Here is a 15,150-nt window from a genome sequence, read left to right on the forward strand (position 1 = left end):
GAATATTCTGTGTGCTATTCAAATGAAAATGGTTTACAAAAAGAGCATAAATCGCTTAAAAGCGAACAAACATTTATTGTATGTGGTCAAAAAGGCCGACAATAGACTACGTAAGGCAATTATAAGCAATAGTAATAGTGACCTGGTAAAAACAATAGTAGAGATTGTATTGAACACATTACAGGGAAACCATAAAGTTACTAAATCCCATCTTAATGCTCTAAAAAAGTATAAAAATGCATTGCGATACCTTTCATGCCCAAAACGTACATTAAACTCTAAGAGAAAAGTCCTTATTCAAAAAGGGGGATTTCTACCGATTCTAATAACTTCATTGCTTTCTGGAATTTTTGGAAAACTATTAAAAAATGATTAAGAATAAACATAATTTAAGCAAAGTAATTTTAATGCATCCTAACAGCTATCAGAAATTGATAAACAATGATAAGAGGAAATGAATTAATAAATATAAAATTTTTACCAATATTAAATTATAACAAAATAAGTGTTTTCGATAAATGGATCAAAATTCGTCAAGAATTAAGTTACTATCAAAATAAAAAACGTAATAAATCATGGAATTTTCAAAATGAACAAAAAGCGAATCCTATTACAACCAAAACAATTGAATCCCAAACCACTGATTGGATTGATATAAAACCCAACACATCAAAATCAACATCAAAATACGATCACTCACGTCCGGAAAAATTTGAGTTTCCCGATTTACCACCTGAAAGTGATAATGAGGATTTTAGTTCAAATACAAAAGAAAATGTTGTTTCAGATAAACGAAAAGTGAGTGATACCTCTTTTTTAGATAGTGAAACAGATAAAAAGAAAATAGGATTAGAGAAACCAGTGCTCAAAGCGAAGCTTAATGAACGACAACGCAAATTCAAAGCAAAACTACAAAAATTGAAAACGGAAACTTTACCTTATCAAAATTTTAAATATGTAACAGGACGTGAAAGGTTAATGCGATCGGTTAGAACAAAAAATCCAGTACAAACTGGTAAAAATAAATTAAATTGGATTTCGTATCATTAACTTCCATAAATATCAAATATGGGTTATTTAAATGAGATTTTTATCACATTGTTAAGTAACGACTCAATGAATGTATTTCCTGACAACGTAAAGTGTGCATTTACAAACATTGTTAACATTCCAGAAGACATGAACGATGATTGGGAAGTCGGTATTTCAGACATATATTTGAATAATTACATTAAATATACACCTAACCAAGATAAAAATGTCGTTGAAGAAACCGAGTTTGTTAGTCTTGTAAATGCTGAAACATTTAGGTATAAAAATGTATCCGTTAAAACGAATATTCCTGAAAATGGATTGATTTTTATTTACACTGACATAATAAAACCAAGGTCAGTAGGTAGTAAAAGACCGCGATGTCTTCGTGTAATGCATTTTAATGGAAAGGAAAGAAATATTCAATTTAAAAATATTGAATATTACCCTTTGGACTTATGGTCGCCAAATGAAATCTCAATACTAATTACTGATTCCAATGGATATAAGGTTCCATTTGAAACTTCAGCTGTTCATATTTTCGTAACTCTTCACTTTAGAAGAAGAAGAAGGTCAGGACTATAAATAATGCATACCCAAATATTATTTATTTAGAACCAAAATAGTCATCATGGTGAAATCTTATCTGGATTATTATGTAAATCAGTGTGGTGGGGGCCTAAGCAATATAGTGCAACAAGGACGAGGAATCGGAAATTTTTTTAGCGGTCTTTTTAATTACATAAAAACACTTTTTCTTTTGGGCATAACTGCTATAAAAAATCAGGCTGCTGAGACTGGTAAGGCTGTAATCAATGAATTTGGGAGAAAGCCTTTAAGAAATATCTTTCAAATAAAGCAATTGATAAAATTACCCGTTTTCAAAGTGGAAGTGGAAAAAGAAATAACTGGCTAGGTAGGTAATAGGAAAAAACGACTTCATTATACATCAGAAAACCCCACGGAGCTATTTAGAATATATAAAGAAGTAACGGAGCAACCTCACGGATATTTACTTATTGATCTCACTCAGGGCATTAACGATCTCTTAAGATTTAGATCTGACATTTTTAATTCAGAATATTCTGTGTGCTATTCAAATGAAAATGGTTTACAAAAAGAGCATAAATCGCTTGAAAGCGAACAAACATTTATTGTATGTGCTCAAAAAGGCCGACAATAGACTACGTAAGGCAATTATAAGCAATAGTAATAGTGACCTGGTAAAAACAATAGTAGAGATTGTATTGAACACATTACAGGGAAACCATAAAGTTACTAAATCCCATCTTAATGCTCTAAAAAAGTATAAAAATGCATTGGGATACCTTTCATGCCCAAAACGTACATTAAACTCTAAGAGAAAAGTCCTTATTCAAAAAGGGGGATTTCTACCGATTCTAATAACTTCATTGCTTTCTGGAATTTTTGGAAAACTATTAAAAAATGATTAAGAATAAACATAATTTAAGCAAAGTAATTTTAATGCATCCTAACAGCTATCAGAAATTGATAAACAATGATAAGAGGAAATGAATTAATAAATATAAAATTTTTACCAATATTAAATTATAACAAAATAAGTGTTTTCGATAAATGGATCAAAATTCGTCAAGAATTAAGTTACTATCAAAATAAAAAACGTAATAAATCATGGAATTTTCAAAATGAACAAAAAGCGAATCCTATTACAACCAAAACAATTGAATCCCAAACCACTGATTGGATTGATATAAAACCCAACACATCAAAATCAACATCAAAATACGATCACTCACGTCCGGAAAAATTTGAGTTTCCCGATTTACCACCTGAAAGTGATAATGAGGATTTTAGTTCAAATACAAAAGAAAATGTTGTTTCAGATAAACGAAAAGTGAGTGATACCTCTTTTTTAGATAGTGAAACAGATAAAAAGAAAATAGGATTAGAGAAACCAGTGCTCAAAGCGAAGCTTAATGAACGACAACGCAAATTCAAAGCAAAACTACAAAAATTGAAAACGGAAACTTTACCTTATCAAAATTTTAAATATGTAACAGGACGTGAAAGGTTAATGCGATCGGTTAGAACAAAAAATCCAGTACAAACTGGTAAAAATAAATTAAATTGGATTTCGTATCATTAACTTCCATAAATATCAAATATGGGTTATTTAAATGAGATTTTTATCACATTCTTAAGTAATGACTCAATGAATGTATTTCCTGAGTCGGTATTTCAGACATATATTTGAATAATTACATTAAATATACACCTAACCAAGATAAAAATGTCGTTGAAGAAACCGAGTTTGTTAGTCTTGTAAATGCTGAAACATTTAGGTATAAAAATTTATCCGTTCAAACGAATATTCCTGAAAATGGATTGATTTTTATTTACACTGACATAATAAAACCAAGGTCAGTAGGTAGTAAAAGACCGCGATGTCTTCGTGTAATGCATTTTAATGGAAAGGAAAGAAATATTCAATTTAAAAATATTGAATATTACCCTTTGGACATATGGTCGCCAAATGAAATCTCAATACTCATTACTGATTCCAATGGATATAAGGTACCATTTGAAACTTCAGCTGTTCCGATTTTCGTAACTCTTCACTTTAGAAGAAAAAGAAGGTCAGGACTATAAATAATGCATACCCAAATATTATTTATTTAGAACCAAAATAGTCATCATGGTGAAATCTTATCAGGATTATTATGTAAATCAGTGTGGTGGGGGCTTAAGCAACATCGGAAGTCTTTACATATCTCCGCATATAGTGCAACAAGAACGAGGAATCGGAAATTTTTTAGCGGTCTTTTTAATTACTTTTTCTTTCGGGCATAACTACTATAAAAAATCAGGCCGCTGAGACTGGTAAGGCCGTAATAAATGAATTGAAAGCCGCTAAGAAATATAATTCAAGAACAAAGTAAAATTACTTTACAAAATCTTTCAAATAAAGCAATTGATAAAATTACCCGTTTTCAAAGTGGAAGTGGAAAAAGAAATAAAAGGCAAGGTAATAGGAAAAAACGACTTCATTATACACCTGAACGACCACGTAAACATACCCAAACGCAACATAAAAAAAAAATAAACAAGAAAATTAAATATTAAAGATATTTCTTCTAAAGCAAAATAAGTACGCATATCGAATGTATGAAAAGTGAATTAGATTTGTTTGCGGCACACCCCACGCAAAGTTCTATTCTAAGAACTGAAGAAGTCTCATACAACCCAATTGCTTCTTTGGACGGTGCCTCTTCAATCGAATTTGTTTGCTTGGGAAATGGTGAAACGTATCAAGATTTATCCAGTGTTTATTTACGACTTGTTGTGCAACTTAAAAAAAATGATAACAACAGCATTGAAGGAAATGCTGTTGGTGTCGTAAACAATATCCTACATTCAATATTTAGAAGTTCGTCAGTTTTTTTTTAAATTATACTGGTATCGCAAAGTGATAATAATTATCACTATTTGCAAGCATTTTTAAACTATGGGAGTGACGTCTCTGAAAGTCACTTGGCCTCCCAAGGTTATTTTCCCAATTTTGGAAGAATAACAGCAGGGAAATATGTTTATCCGGACTCGAATGAAACCCTTAAAAATATGTTTCAAAATAGTAACAAGGTTGAGTTATTCGGAAAAGTTCATGGAGATATTTTCAATCAAATCAAACTGCTTGTTAACAATGTTGATTTAAGAATCAATTTCAATAATGAAAAAACAGCGTTTTATTTAATGGAAACTGGTACTGAATCAAATTTAAAGATACTTGAAGCACAACTTTTCATGAACCACATAACAGTTAACCCAAGCAATTTATTGGCTCATCATCATGTTTTACAAACAAAAAATACTCTGTACCCATTCAGCAAGGTTGAAGTCAAATCATTTACAATATATCCGATCAACAATACACTGTCGATAGACAACGCAGTTATTGGTCAAATACCAAATTTTCTGGCCTTTTGTATGGTTAAGAGCCGCTCATACTCAGGAAACAGAGCCGTAGACCCATTTCAATTTAAACATTTTAAAATTCAACGCTTTAACCTATTCGTTAACGGAGTTCAAGTTACTTCCCAGGCTCTGGAGTTCGATTACTCGAACGCTGAAAAGGTTCAGAGCTCAAGAGGTTATAATATGCTTTTTAGATCATGTGGAATTAAACATTACGATCGTGGACTACAAATTACCAAGGAAATGTTTGATTCAAACAGTTTTATATTAGCCTTTGACTTAACTGCTGATCAATCAAATTCAACTATATGTTCAAATTTAATCTCTCAAGGTACTATAAGAATCGAAGGAAGATTTTCGGAACCACTTGCTGAAGCAGTTACTTGCTTGGTATACTGTGAATACGATTCAATGATTGATATTGATAACCATAAAAATATTCGTACGCTCTTTTAAAATTAATACTTTACAAATTGAACATTTTCTTTCTAAGCATTCAAAGACAAAATCTATAAAAGGAGTTTAAAGGAGTTTTTCTTTCTGATAGGTTACCAAAAACTATTTTAAAGTATCCCGCACTAATAATTGCGAATACCGATACTTCAGATCAACCTGGAACTCATTGGATTGCATTTTATTTTGATAGTCGTAGGTCAGCAGAATTTTTCGATTCATATGGTCAATATCCCCAGAAAAAAGAATTTTTAAAATTTTTAAAATCTAACGCTTATAAATTTTGTTTTAATAAGCAACAATTGCAGGGATACTTTTCTAACACTTGCGGGCATTATTGTATGCTGTTCGGTCTTTTTAAAAGTAAAAAGAAAACACTAAATTCTTTTTTAAGAAAATTCAAGAAAAACGACTATTCATTTAATGATAAATTAATAATAAAAATGTTTAAGAACCATTTAAAAAAATAAAAAACATATATATATTTAGTAAAATTAATTCGTTTTATTTATGGTTTTGGAGCAATACGTTTGTTTAACTTATAATATTTAATCATTAGACTAAGGGCTTCCTCTTTCAGTGCAGGCAGCATATGACACTGACATGTGTCTGGTCCAGATCAGGCATCATCGTCGCTCCAGGGACAAAGTTTATAATGGAATCCAAACTTCGAATGGATCAACTCTTTTTCCTCTAAATCCTCCAAAGTAGCTTTTAGGAACTCCATCCTTTGTAGGTGTTGCTCGAAAAGCATGCCTTCAAATTGCATCAAGAATAGTTCTATCTGTTGAGCGTACATTTTTAAGGAAAACTATTTAATTGAAAACGGAAACTTTACCTTATCAAAATTTTAAATATGTAACAGGACGTGAAAGGTTAATGCGATCGGTTAGAACAAAAAATCCAGTACAAACTGGTAAAAATAAATTAAATTGGATTTCGTATCATTAACTTCCATAAATATCAAATATGGGTTATTTAAATGAGATTTTTATCACATTCTTAAGTAATGACTCAATGAATGTATTTCCTGAGTCGGTATTTCAGACATATATTTGAATAATTACATTAAATATACACCTAACCAAGATAAAAATGTCGTTGAAGAAACCGAGTTTGTTAGTCTTGTAAATGCTGAAACATTTAGGTATAAAAATTTATCCGTTCAAACGAATATTCCTGAAAATGGATTGATTTTTATTTACACTGACATAATAAAACCAAGGTCAGTAGGTAGTAAAAGACCGCGATGTCTTCGTGTAATGCATTTTAATGGAAAGGAAAGAAATATTCAATTTAAAAATATTGAATATTACCCTTTGGACATATGGTCGCCAAATGAAATCTCAATACTCATTACTGATTCCAATGGATATAAGGTACCATTTGAAACTTCAGCTGTTCCGATTTTCGTAACTCTTCACTTTAGAAGAAAAAGAAGGTCAGGACTATAAATAATGCATACCCAAATATTATTTATTTAGAACCAAAATAGTCATCATGGTGAAATCTTATCAGGATTATTATGTAAATCAGTGTGGTGGGGGCTTAAGCAACATCGGAAGTCTTTACATATCTCCGCATATAGTGCAACAAGAACGAGGAATCGGAAATTTTTTAGCGGTCTTTTTAATTACTTTTTCTTTCGGGCATAACTACTATAAAAAATCAGGCCGCTGAGACTGGTAAGGCCGTAATAAATGAATTGAAAGCCGCTAAGAAATATAATTCAAGAACAAAGTAAAATTACTTTACAAAATCTTTCAAATAAAGCAATTGATAAAATTACCCGTTTTCAAAGTGGAAGTGGAAAAAGAAATAAAAGGCAAGGTAATAGGAAAAAACGACTTCATTATACACCTGAACGACCACGTAAACATACCCAAACGCAACATAAAAAAAAAATAAACAAGAAAATTAAATATTAAAGATATTTCTTCTAAAGCAAAATAAGTACGCATATCGAATGTATGAAAAGTGAATTAGATTTGTTTGCGGCACACCCCACGCAAAGTTCTATTCTAAGAACTGAAGAAGTCTCATACAACCCAATTGCTTCTTTGGACGGTGCCTCTTCAATCGAATTTGTTTGCTTGGGAAATGGTGAAACGTATCAAGATTTATCCAGTGTTTATTTACGACTTGTTGTGCAACTTAAAAAAAATGATAACAACAGCATTGAAGGAAATGCTGTTGGTGTCGTAAACAATATCCTACATTCAATATTTAGAAGTTCGTCAGTTTTTTTTTAAATTATACTGGTATCGCAAAGTGATAATAATTATCACTATTTGCAAGCATTTTTAAACTATGGGAGTGACGTCTCTGAAAGTCACTTGGCCTCCCAAGGTTATTTTCCCAATTTTGGAAGAATAACAGCAGGGAAATATGTTTATCCGGACTCGAATGAAACCCTTAAAAATATGTTTCAAAATAGTAACAAGGTTGAGTTATTCGGAAAAGTTCATGGAGATATTTTCAATCAAATCAAACTGCTTGTTAACAATGTTGATTTAAGAATCAATTTCAATAATGAAAAAACAGCGTTTTATTTAATGGAAACTGGTACTGAATCAAATTTAAAGATACTTGAAGCACAACTTTTCATGAACCACATAACAGTTAACCCAAGCAATTTATTGGCTCATCATCATGTTTTACAAACAAAAAATACTCTGTACCCATTCAGCAAGGTTGAAGTCAAATCATTTACAATATATCCGATCAACAATACACTGTCGATAGACAACGCAGTTATTGGTCAAATACCAAATTTTCTGGCCTTTTGTATGGTTAAGAGCCGCTCATACTCAGGAAACAGAGCCGTAGACCCATTTCAATTTAAACATTTTAAAATTCAACGCTTTAACCTATTCGTTAACGGAGTTCAAGTTACTTCCCAGGCTCTGGAGTTCGATTACTCGAACGCTGAAAAGGTTCAGAGCTCAAGAGGTTATAATATGCTTTTTAGATCATGTGGAATTAAACATTACGATCGTGGACTACAAATTACCAAGGAAATGTTTGATTCAAACAGTTTTATATTAGCCTTTGACTTAACTGCTGATCAATCAAATTCAACTATATGTTCAAATTTAATCTCTCAAGGTACTATAAGAATCGAAGGAAGATTTTCGGAACCACTTGCTGAAGCAGTTACTTGCTTGGTATACTGTGAATACGATTCAATGATTGATATTGATAACCATAGAAATATTCGTACGCTCTTTTAAAATTAATACTTTACAAATTGAACATTTTCTTTCTAAGCATTCAAAGACAAAATCTATAAAAGGAGTTTAAAGGAGTTTTTCTTTCTGATAGGTTACCAAAAACTATTTTAAAGTATCCCGCACTAATAATTGCGAATACCGATACTTCAGATCAACCTGGAACTCATTGGATTGCATTTTATTTTGATAGTCGTAGGTCAGCAGAATTTTTCGATTCATATGGTCAATATCCCCAGAAAAAAGAATTTTTAAAATTTTTAAAATCTAACGCTTATAAATTTTGTTTTAATAAGCAACAATTGCAGGGATACTTTTCTAACACTTGCGGGCATTATTGTATGCTGTTCGGTCTTTTTAAAAGTAAAAAGAAAACACTAAATTCTTTTTTAAGAAAATTCAAGAAAAACGACTATTCATTTAATGATAAATTAATAATAAAAATGTTTAAGAACCATTTAAAAAAATAAAAAACATATATATATTTAGTAAAATTAATTCGTTTTATTTATGGTTTTGGAGCAATACGTTTGTTTAACTTATAATATTTAATCATTAGACTAAGGGCTTCCTCTTTCAGTGCAGGCAGCATATGACACTGACATGTGTCTGGTCCAGATCAGGCATCATCGTCGCTCCAGGGACAAAGTTTATAATGGAATCCAAACTTCGAATGGATCAACTCTTTTTCCTCTAAATCCTCCAAAGTAGCTTTTAGGAACTCCATCCTTTGTAGGTGTTGCTCGAAAAGCATGCCTTCAAATTGCATCAAGAATAGTTCTATCTGTTGAGCGTACATTTTTAAGGAAAACTATTTCTTTTTGAGACTGATTTAAGACTGTTGTTGGATTTAAAAACTCAGCTCTTTATATTGAAGAATCTTATTTACTTTACTTATTTACTGATAAAAATTCAATTTGAGCACAACTATATCTGTTCAGATCTTTTCCTTTATATACCATATGAGTTATTCCATTCTCATTTAATTTCCTAAATGGTGTCTTTGTAGAAAATTTGTTCACATAACTTTTAGGTAGAAATATCCAAACATCTTTATCGTCCTTATCAGTTAAATACAGAGCTATTTTAGTTCCATATGGTGTCTTTTTCAGCTTACATCCAGTGATCTTATACTCAAATCCAATACATAGATTTTCACTTTTTGTGTAGCCAATCACAGGCTTCACGTCATTTAAGGTCTCTAAGAAGTCTCTCTACTTGTCAAAAACTATACACTTCTATCAATTCATGTGGAGTAAATGAGATAACAATATGTCTTCATTATATGCACCAAAATACTTATTCAAACTATGTAATACTTGAGAATAAAGTCAGAAATACATATCAGTATGTCTATCTCTTTTTATATTTATATAAATCTTTCAATAGCGTTAAAATAAAGTTAGTATATATAACGTAAGAATTGTCCCTCAAATTCTATATAAGATATATTTTTTATAGAAAAATCAGTTTATTTTTAAAAACATCGAAATGGTGAAGTACCATTGCGAGTTGTGTTTAGAAACAAAATCCTTTACTACTCGCAGCGGTCTAAAAGCGCATACATTAAAAATACACAACTTCGCCTATCAGAAATCTAAATCCTCCTTTTATTATTGTTATTTCTGTCCTAAAGTACGGAAAATTTAGTTGCGATACGACTTTAATATGCATCGTCTATTGGTTCACAACGCAGAGCTAAAAAGTATTTGTAAGGCAAAGAAAAATTGTTCAATAAATAAAAAACAATTATAAGCCCTTAATTTAAAAATAGTTTTTACTTTATTTTTCTTTATGCATGGTGTATTTATAATTAAAAAGTTAAGAATCTAGGTCAAATAAAACATCTAGTAATGCGTCGTCATCTCCATCATCCAGCAAAGTTAAATAATGGTTAGTCGGTGGCGGTTGAGGTCCCATAAGTTCTTCAAAGATGTGGTCGTCGTTAGGAAAAACCTCATCTTCTGGCCTGGATAGGTCGTCGTCCAATTGAAATTCCTGTGCACACTGAAATACATCTTCACCTTCTTCGTGTGTGATAAGGGATTCCAAGAAAGCCTGCGTAGTAGTCCCCAATGGAAACTGGCTCCACTCAAGAGACTCCTGGGTCCCTATTTTGGGTCGACGATGCAGCCGGTTGAAATACACTTTGTAGAAGGCGATCAACCGAATCTTCTGCTTCGGAAACCTGCACAAGTTCCAGATCCGAGTTTTCGATTATTTCAAGATCAGAATCTTGCGTGGGTGGTAATTCCAGGTTGTCAATCTCAACCTCGTTTTCCGAATCGATAAATTCTACGGTTAGATCCATAGGTATGCAGTACTGAGGCATTTGAAGAACTGATCCTGAGCAATTTGAGTGGTGTCATTTTTATAGTCCAGAATGTTCACTTAACAGGTTGACATCTACAGGGAGTGCATACAGGCATGTTGTACTCCTAGAACCAATCCGATTGGTTCTCGAACATAAGGAGTAGCCCAATAGCCCAGTAGAATGGTTATTAGAAGGAAAACGAACACAAGGACTGATAACAAGTTACTGGGGGTGAACGTGGTGTAGGAGGGGTCTAGATGTAGGTAAATATCGACGGTGTGCAACTTCGACATAGGTTAAGGAAAGGCAATCTCTGTGTAAGCAAGATATGAAGAAATGGTCAGTTAAAGTCGGGCCAGCATTGGCATAAGATGTCGCGATGCAACCATTCGAATTTCCTAAGCCTTAAGCTAAGAGTAGCTATTAAAAGCGGTTGCGGAGGTTTTTTAGGCGGTTTTAAATGTATTTTGTATGAGTTGTTTTTAATTGCAAGCGTATACTCATCCCAGAATCAGTGTGTTTGGTATTCCACGGAACCCTCCCTTTGTATTGCATTTCAAATATTGTGACCCCTCGTTATCTTCTGAGAATGAGCAGGAGAAAGTGAACGTGCGTACCCACGAACCTGAATCTCACCCCTACCCTCGAATCCTTGCTCATGACTGCTTGTGCGCGAAGGTGTGAAATTTTAATTTTGTGAGTTTTTTTCAAAATGTGCAGTTTTTATTTTAGAACAGAGAAAATTATACCATTGGAAAGGGCTTGAAAAATGCTTTCCAATGACACCAAATTTTTAATTTTTTTTTTAGTGAGGGGGTATACTATTTACGGTAGCGGAGGTCATCGTCGTTTTTTGCCTTTTTCAGTCGAGTAGTGGGCATATACGGGAGGAGGCAGATTTTGAAATTCGGTACAATTTTCCGCTTCAGTGCACCGTTTTAAGAAATTCTTAAAACTAAACTTCTTATCCTACACATAAATATTATTGGGTATGTAGATAGATATAAACCCTGAAAAGTGTTCCCAATAAGAAATTTAAAACATAAACCTTAAAGTGATCCCACTAACTAATTTTTCTATACACACCCGTCTAACTTTATCGTAGACACAAACAATTTCGATATCCTCAGCCCTGATTAAAGTGATTCTTCAGCTCATTTTTCCTAGACACACTCCCCAAAAGAATCGTATAACATATAAGAAAAACTAGAAAAACTAGCGGCAGTCTCGGCAGCGTCCAAACCTCCGCTGCGAAAACCGCTCCCGTATATTCCCGTGGAATACCAAACACACTGATTATGGGATGAGTATACGCTTGAAATTAAAAACAACTCATACAAAATACATTTAAAACCGCCTAAAAAACCTCCGCAACCGCTTTTAATAGCTACTTTTAAGCATTCAGTAAAAAAATGTAAGCCCCCTTGATTTTGTTAATTGTGACTCAACGTAAAATAAGATAAAAAGCTTTAGTAAAGTGCCTCGACAAAGCTGAAGAGAGCAAAAGGTAGATGGAGATATACAAGCAGCAGAGCGCCACCTATCCGCTATTTCAAAATATGATAATGTGGGCAGCAGACAGATTTAAGCATTATGGGTTTAAATGTGGGCGCAACATTTTTTTATAGATAGGTAGGAACACAACTTTTTTTCACAGTGAACGGTCTTTTTTTCTCTTGCGCACCAACTTTTTGTTCCTTCAATTAACAACCATCGGGATTTAATAAATATTTTTTCATAAAAGTATTTTTTTGTTGTGTGTTGACAATATCGGTTTGTTTTCAAGCGTATAGTGATTGTTTTTAAGTTTATGTTAACAACATTAGTTAAAGTAAAGCCTCTGTGCAGTGAATTTTTTTTATTAATTTACTTTGCCTTTTTTTTATCTAAACGGTGTTTGGACCGCCTACAGTCTAAACGGTAGTTACCCGCTTATGTCCGTCGCGACATAGAGGTGCAGTTTTGAAAGCAGTTGACTCAAAATTAACTTTTGGAGTACTAATTCTCAAAGAAAGAAACGTCATCCTTCCGATTACCTTCTGATAGTAATATTTTCATAACATGTTCCTATATTCCGCGGTCATTTGAATTCCCAATATATGCGAATCACTTGTATGCTATCCAGACAACCTCAAATAACTTTCAGATAGTGATCGTTTACGTAGCTTTAATATACCTACAACGTACAATTCTTTGTTATTAGCATGATTTTCTTTATTGAACGCCTTGTTATCTCAAGTAAACTGTGTTCAAAATGATAGGACGTTTACTAGATTAATGCGCTGTTTCCAGTCTCCAGTATTTGCAGTCTCAGAATCTCTGCAAATACGATACCTGAAGAACCACATCATTAATATGACAGGCTATTTATATATATTTTAATGAATAAGGATAAGTATTTAGTATTCTACAATCTTAACCTAAACTAAGTGGTTTAAGTGGCCTAAATTTAATTAAATGATTAAAAAATTAAGTCTGACTGTAGAAAAAGTTTTGAGCTTTTGGATTACACTCTGCCTCTGCGAAATATATATATGCCCGGTTTGATTTTACGTTGCTTAACGCCCAGTCTTATATAAACAATTTTGCTCGTTGCAAGACTCTGTTTACACTATTTCCAAAACAGTTTTATAATACTGTTAACACAAAGAGTAAATCTATCAGTTACCCAACATGGCTATATTTTTATTTAATTTAATTCGAAATTTACAAAAGTTCAATAATCATATTCCCAATATTATAAGATAATATGTCAAAAAACACCGAATATTAATTTGTTTCTTATTATTTTCCCATCAATTTTCCGATCGTTCCTATGGCAGCTATGTGATATAGTCGTCCGACTTCAAAAAAACTGAAATTCCAAATTTTGAATTAACTAAAAAATTTTATTTTCAAGCAAAGAAGGATATGTGTTAAAAGCACCAAATATATAATTAAAATATATTTTTTTCGTTTACTATATGGGAGCTATAAGATATAGTTGCACGATCTGGCTGGTTCCGACTTATATACTACCTGTAAAAGAACGAAGACTTTTGGGAAAGTTTCAGACCGATAGCTTAAATTGTGAGATATTAGTTTGCGTAGAAAAGGACGGACAGACGGACGTACATCGCCCGATCGACTCGTCTAGTGATGAAGAATATAAATACCTTATTGAGTCGGAAACGTCTCCTTCACTGCGTTGCAAACTTCTGACTGAAATCATAATACCCTCCGCAAGGGTATAACAATTATTTCCACCGTACGCAGAGATATGACGCTGAGATATATAATTTAGCTGGCTAAGCGATTTCGGTGGCACCCCTGATAAAATTGATTTTAAAACCGACTTGTTCTATGCAAATTTGCAGTTTAATTGCTCTTTTCGTTCTTCCACTTCTGCGGTGGCTTACAAAGCTTACGGTGTACTCTATGCATATTAACAGAAACCTAACATATATGACTGAAAGGTAGTTGTTGCACTACGCGGTTATAGATGTCTATCTTGTAATTGGTTATTGTAGTACTAAAAGGGCGACGGTGTATCACTGTTGAACCTCTTCCCCGCTAGCTTGCACAGTCATCTCGTCGCCACCTATGAACGTTTTACGATCATATATTTTGTTCGTTTTTATTTATTATCATTATTTGTATTCTGTTAATTACATTATTCAGAAAAGATGTTATTTTGACAACCAAAATCGATTCCTTTCTCATTACTTAAACAATTAATAAGAAAAATTTAATTAATATATATAATATATTATTTATATTTTTTTATTTATTATATTTTCTGTATATATGCGTATATGCAATTAGATCTTATCTAGATCGTTTTCTTGGCTTAGGGCCCTTTTTGTTAGACACTTATTGTGTAATAGGTGTCCGCACAAAATTATGACAATTATCATTAAAAATATATTTGTTAAATGGGGATCGATATTTGTCGATGCTATTTTATCAATGACATTTGTACATTTGTTTGGAGTCCATTGTTTTCGTATCGATCAATCCCATTGTGTTCATATAACTTTTTTATTCTGTTATTATTATTATTGTATATTTTTCACAGTTTTCCTATTTGTCCTGTTGTCCTATTTGTTCGTATAGCTTTACGGGCTATACTGCTATTGGGCGGAAAGAATTCCGCTCAAGTTTACAATATTTTCCTTTTACATATAT

At 32.4% G+C, this 15,150-nt stretch overlaps 1 long non-coding RNA gene across 1 annotated transcript; it reads right to left on the reverse strand.

Annotated features, from left to right (window-relative positions):
• Nucleotides 1-5,921: 5,921 nt before the first annotated feature.
• Nucleotides 5,922-6,838, reverse strand: LOC127011822 (uncharacterized). The gene is made up of 2 exons (XR_007765213.1): nucleotides 6,278-6,838; nucleotides 5,922-6,223 (listed from the first exon to the last, which is right to left on the reverse strand). It is a non-coding gene; the product is annotated as an uncharacterized LOC127011822 (long non-coding RNA).
• Between the last annotated feature and the right edge of the window lie 8,312 nt (nucleotides 6,839-15,150).

Source organism: Drosophila biarmipes, unplaced genomic scaffold (genome assembly GCF_025231255.1).
Source record: "Drosophila biarmipes strain raj3 unplaced genomic scaffold, RU_DBia_V1.1 ptg000013l, whole genome shotgun sequence".
Taxonomy (NCBI): domain Eukaryota; kingdom Metazoa; phylum Arthropoda; class Insecta; order Diptera; family Drosophilidae; genus Drosophila; species Drosophila biarmipes.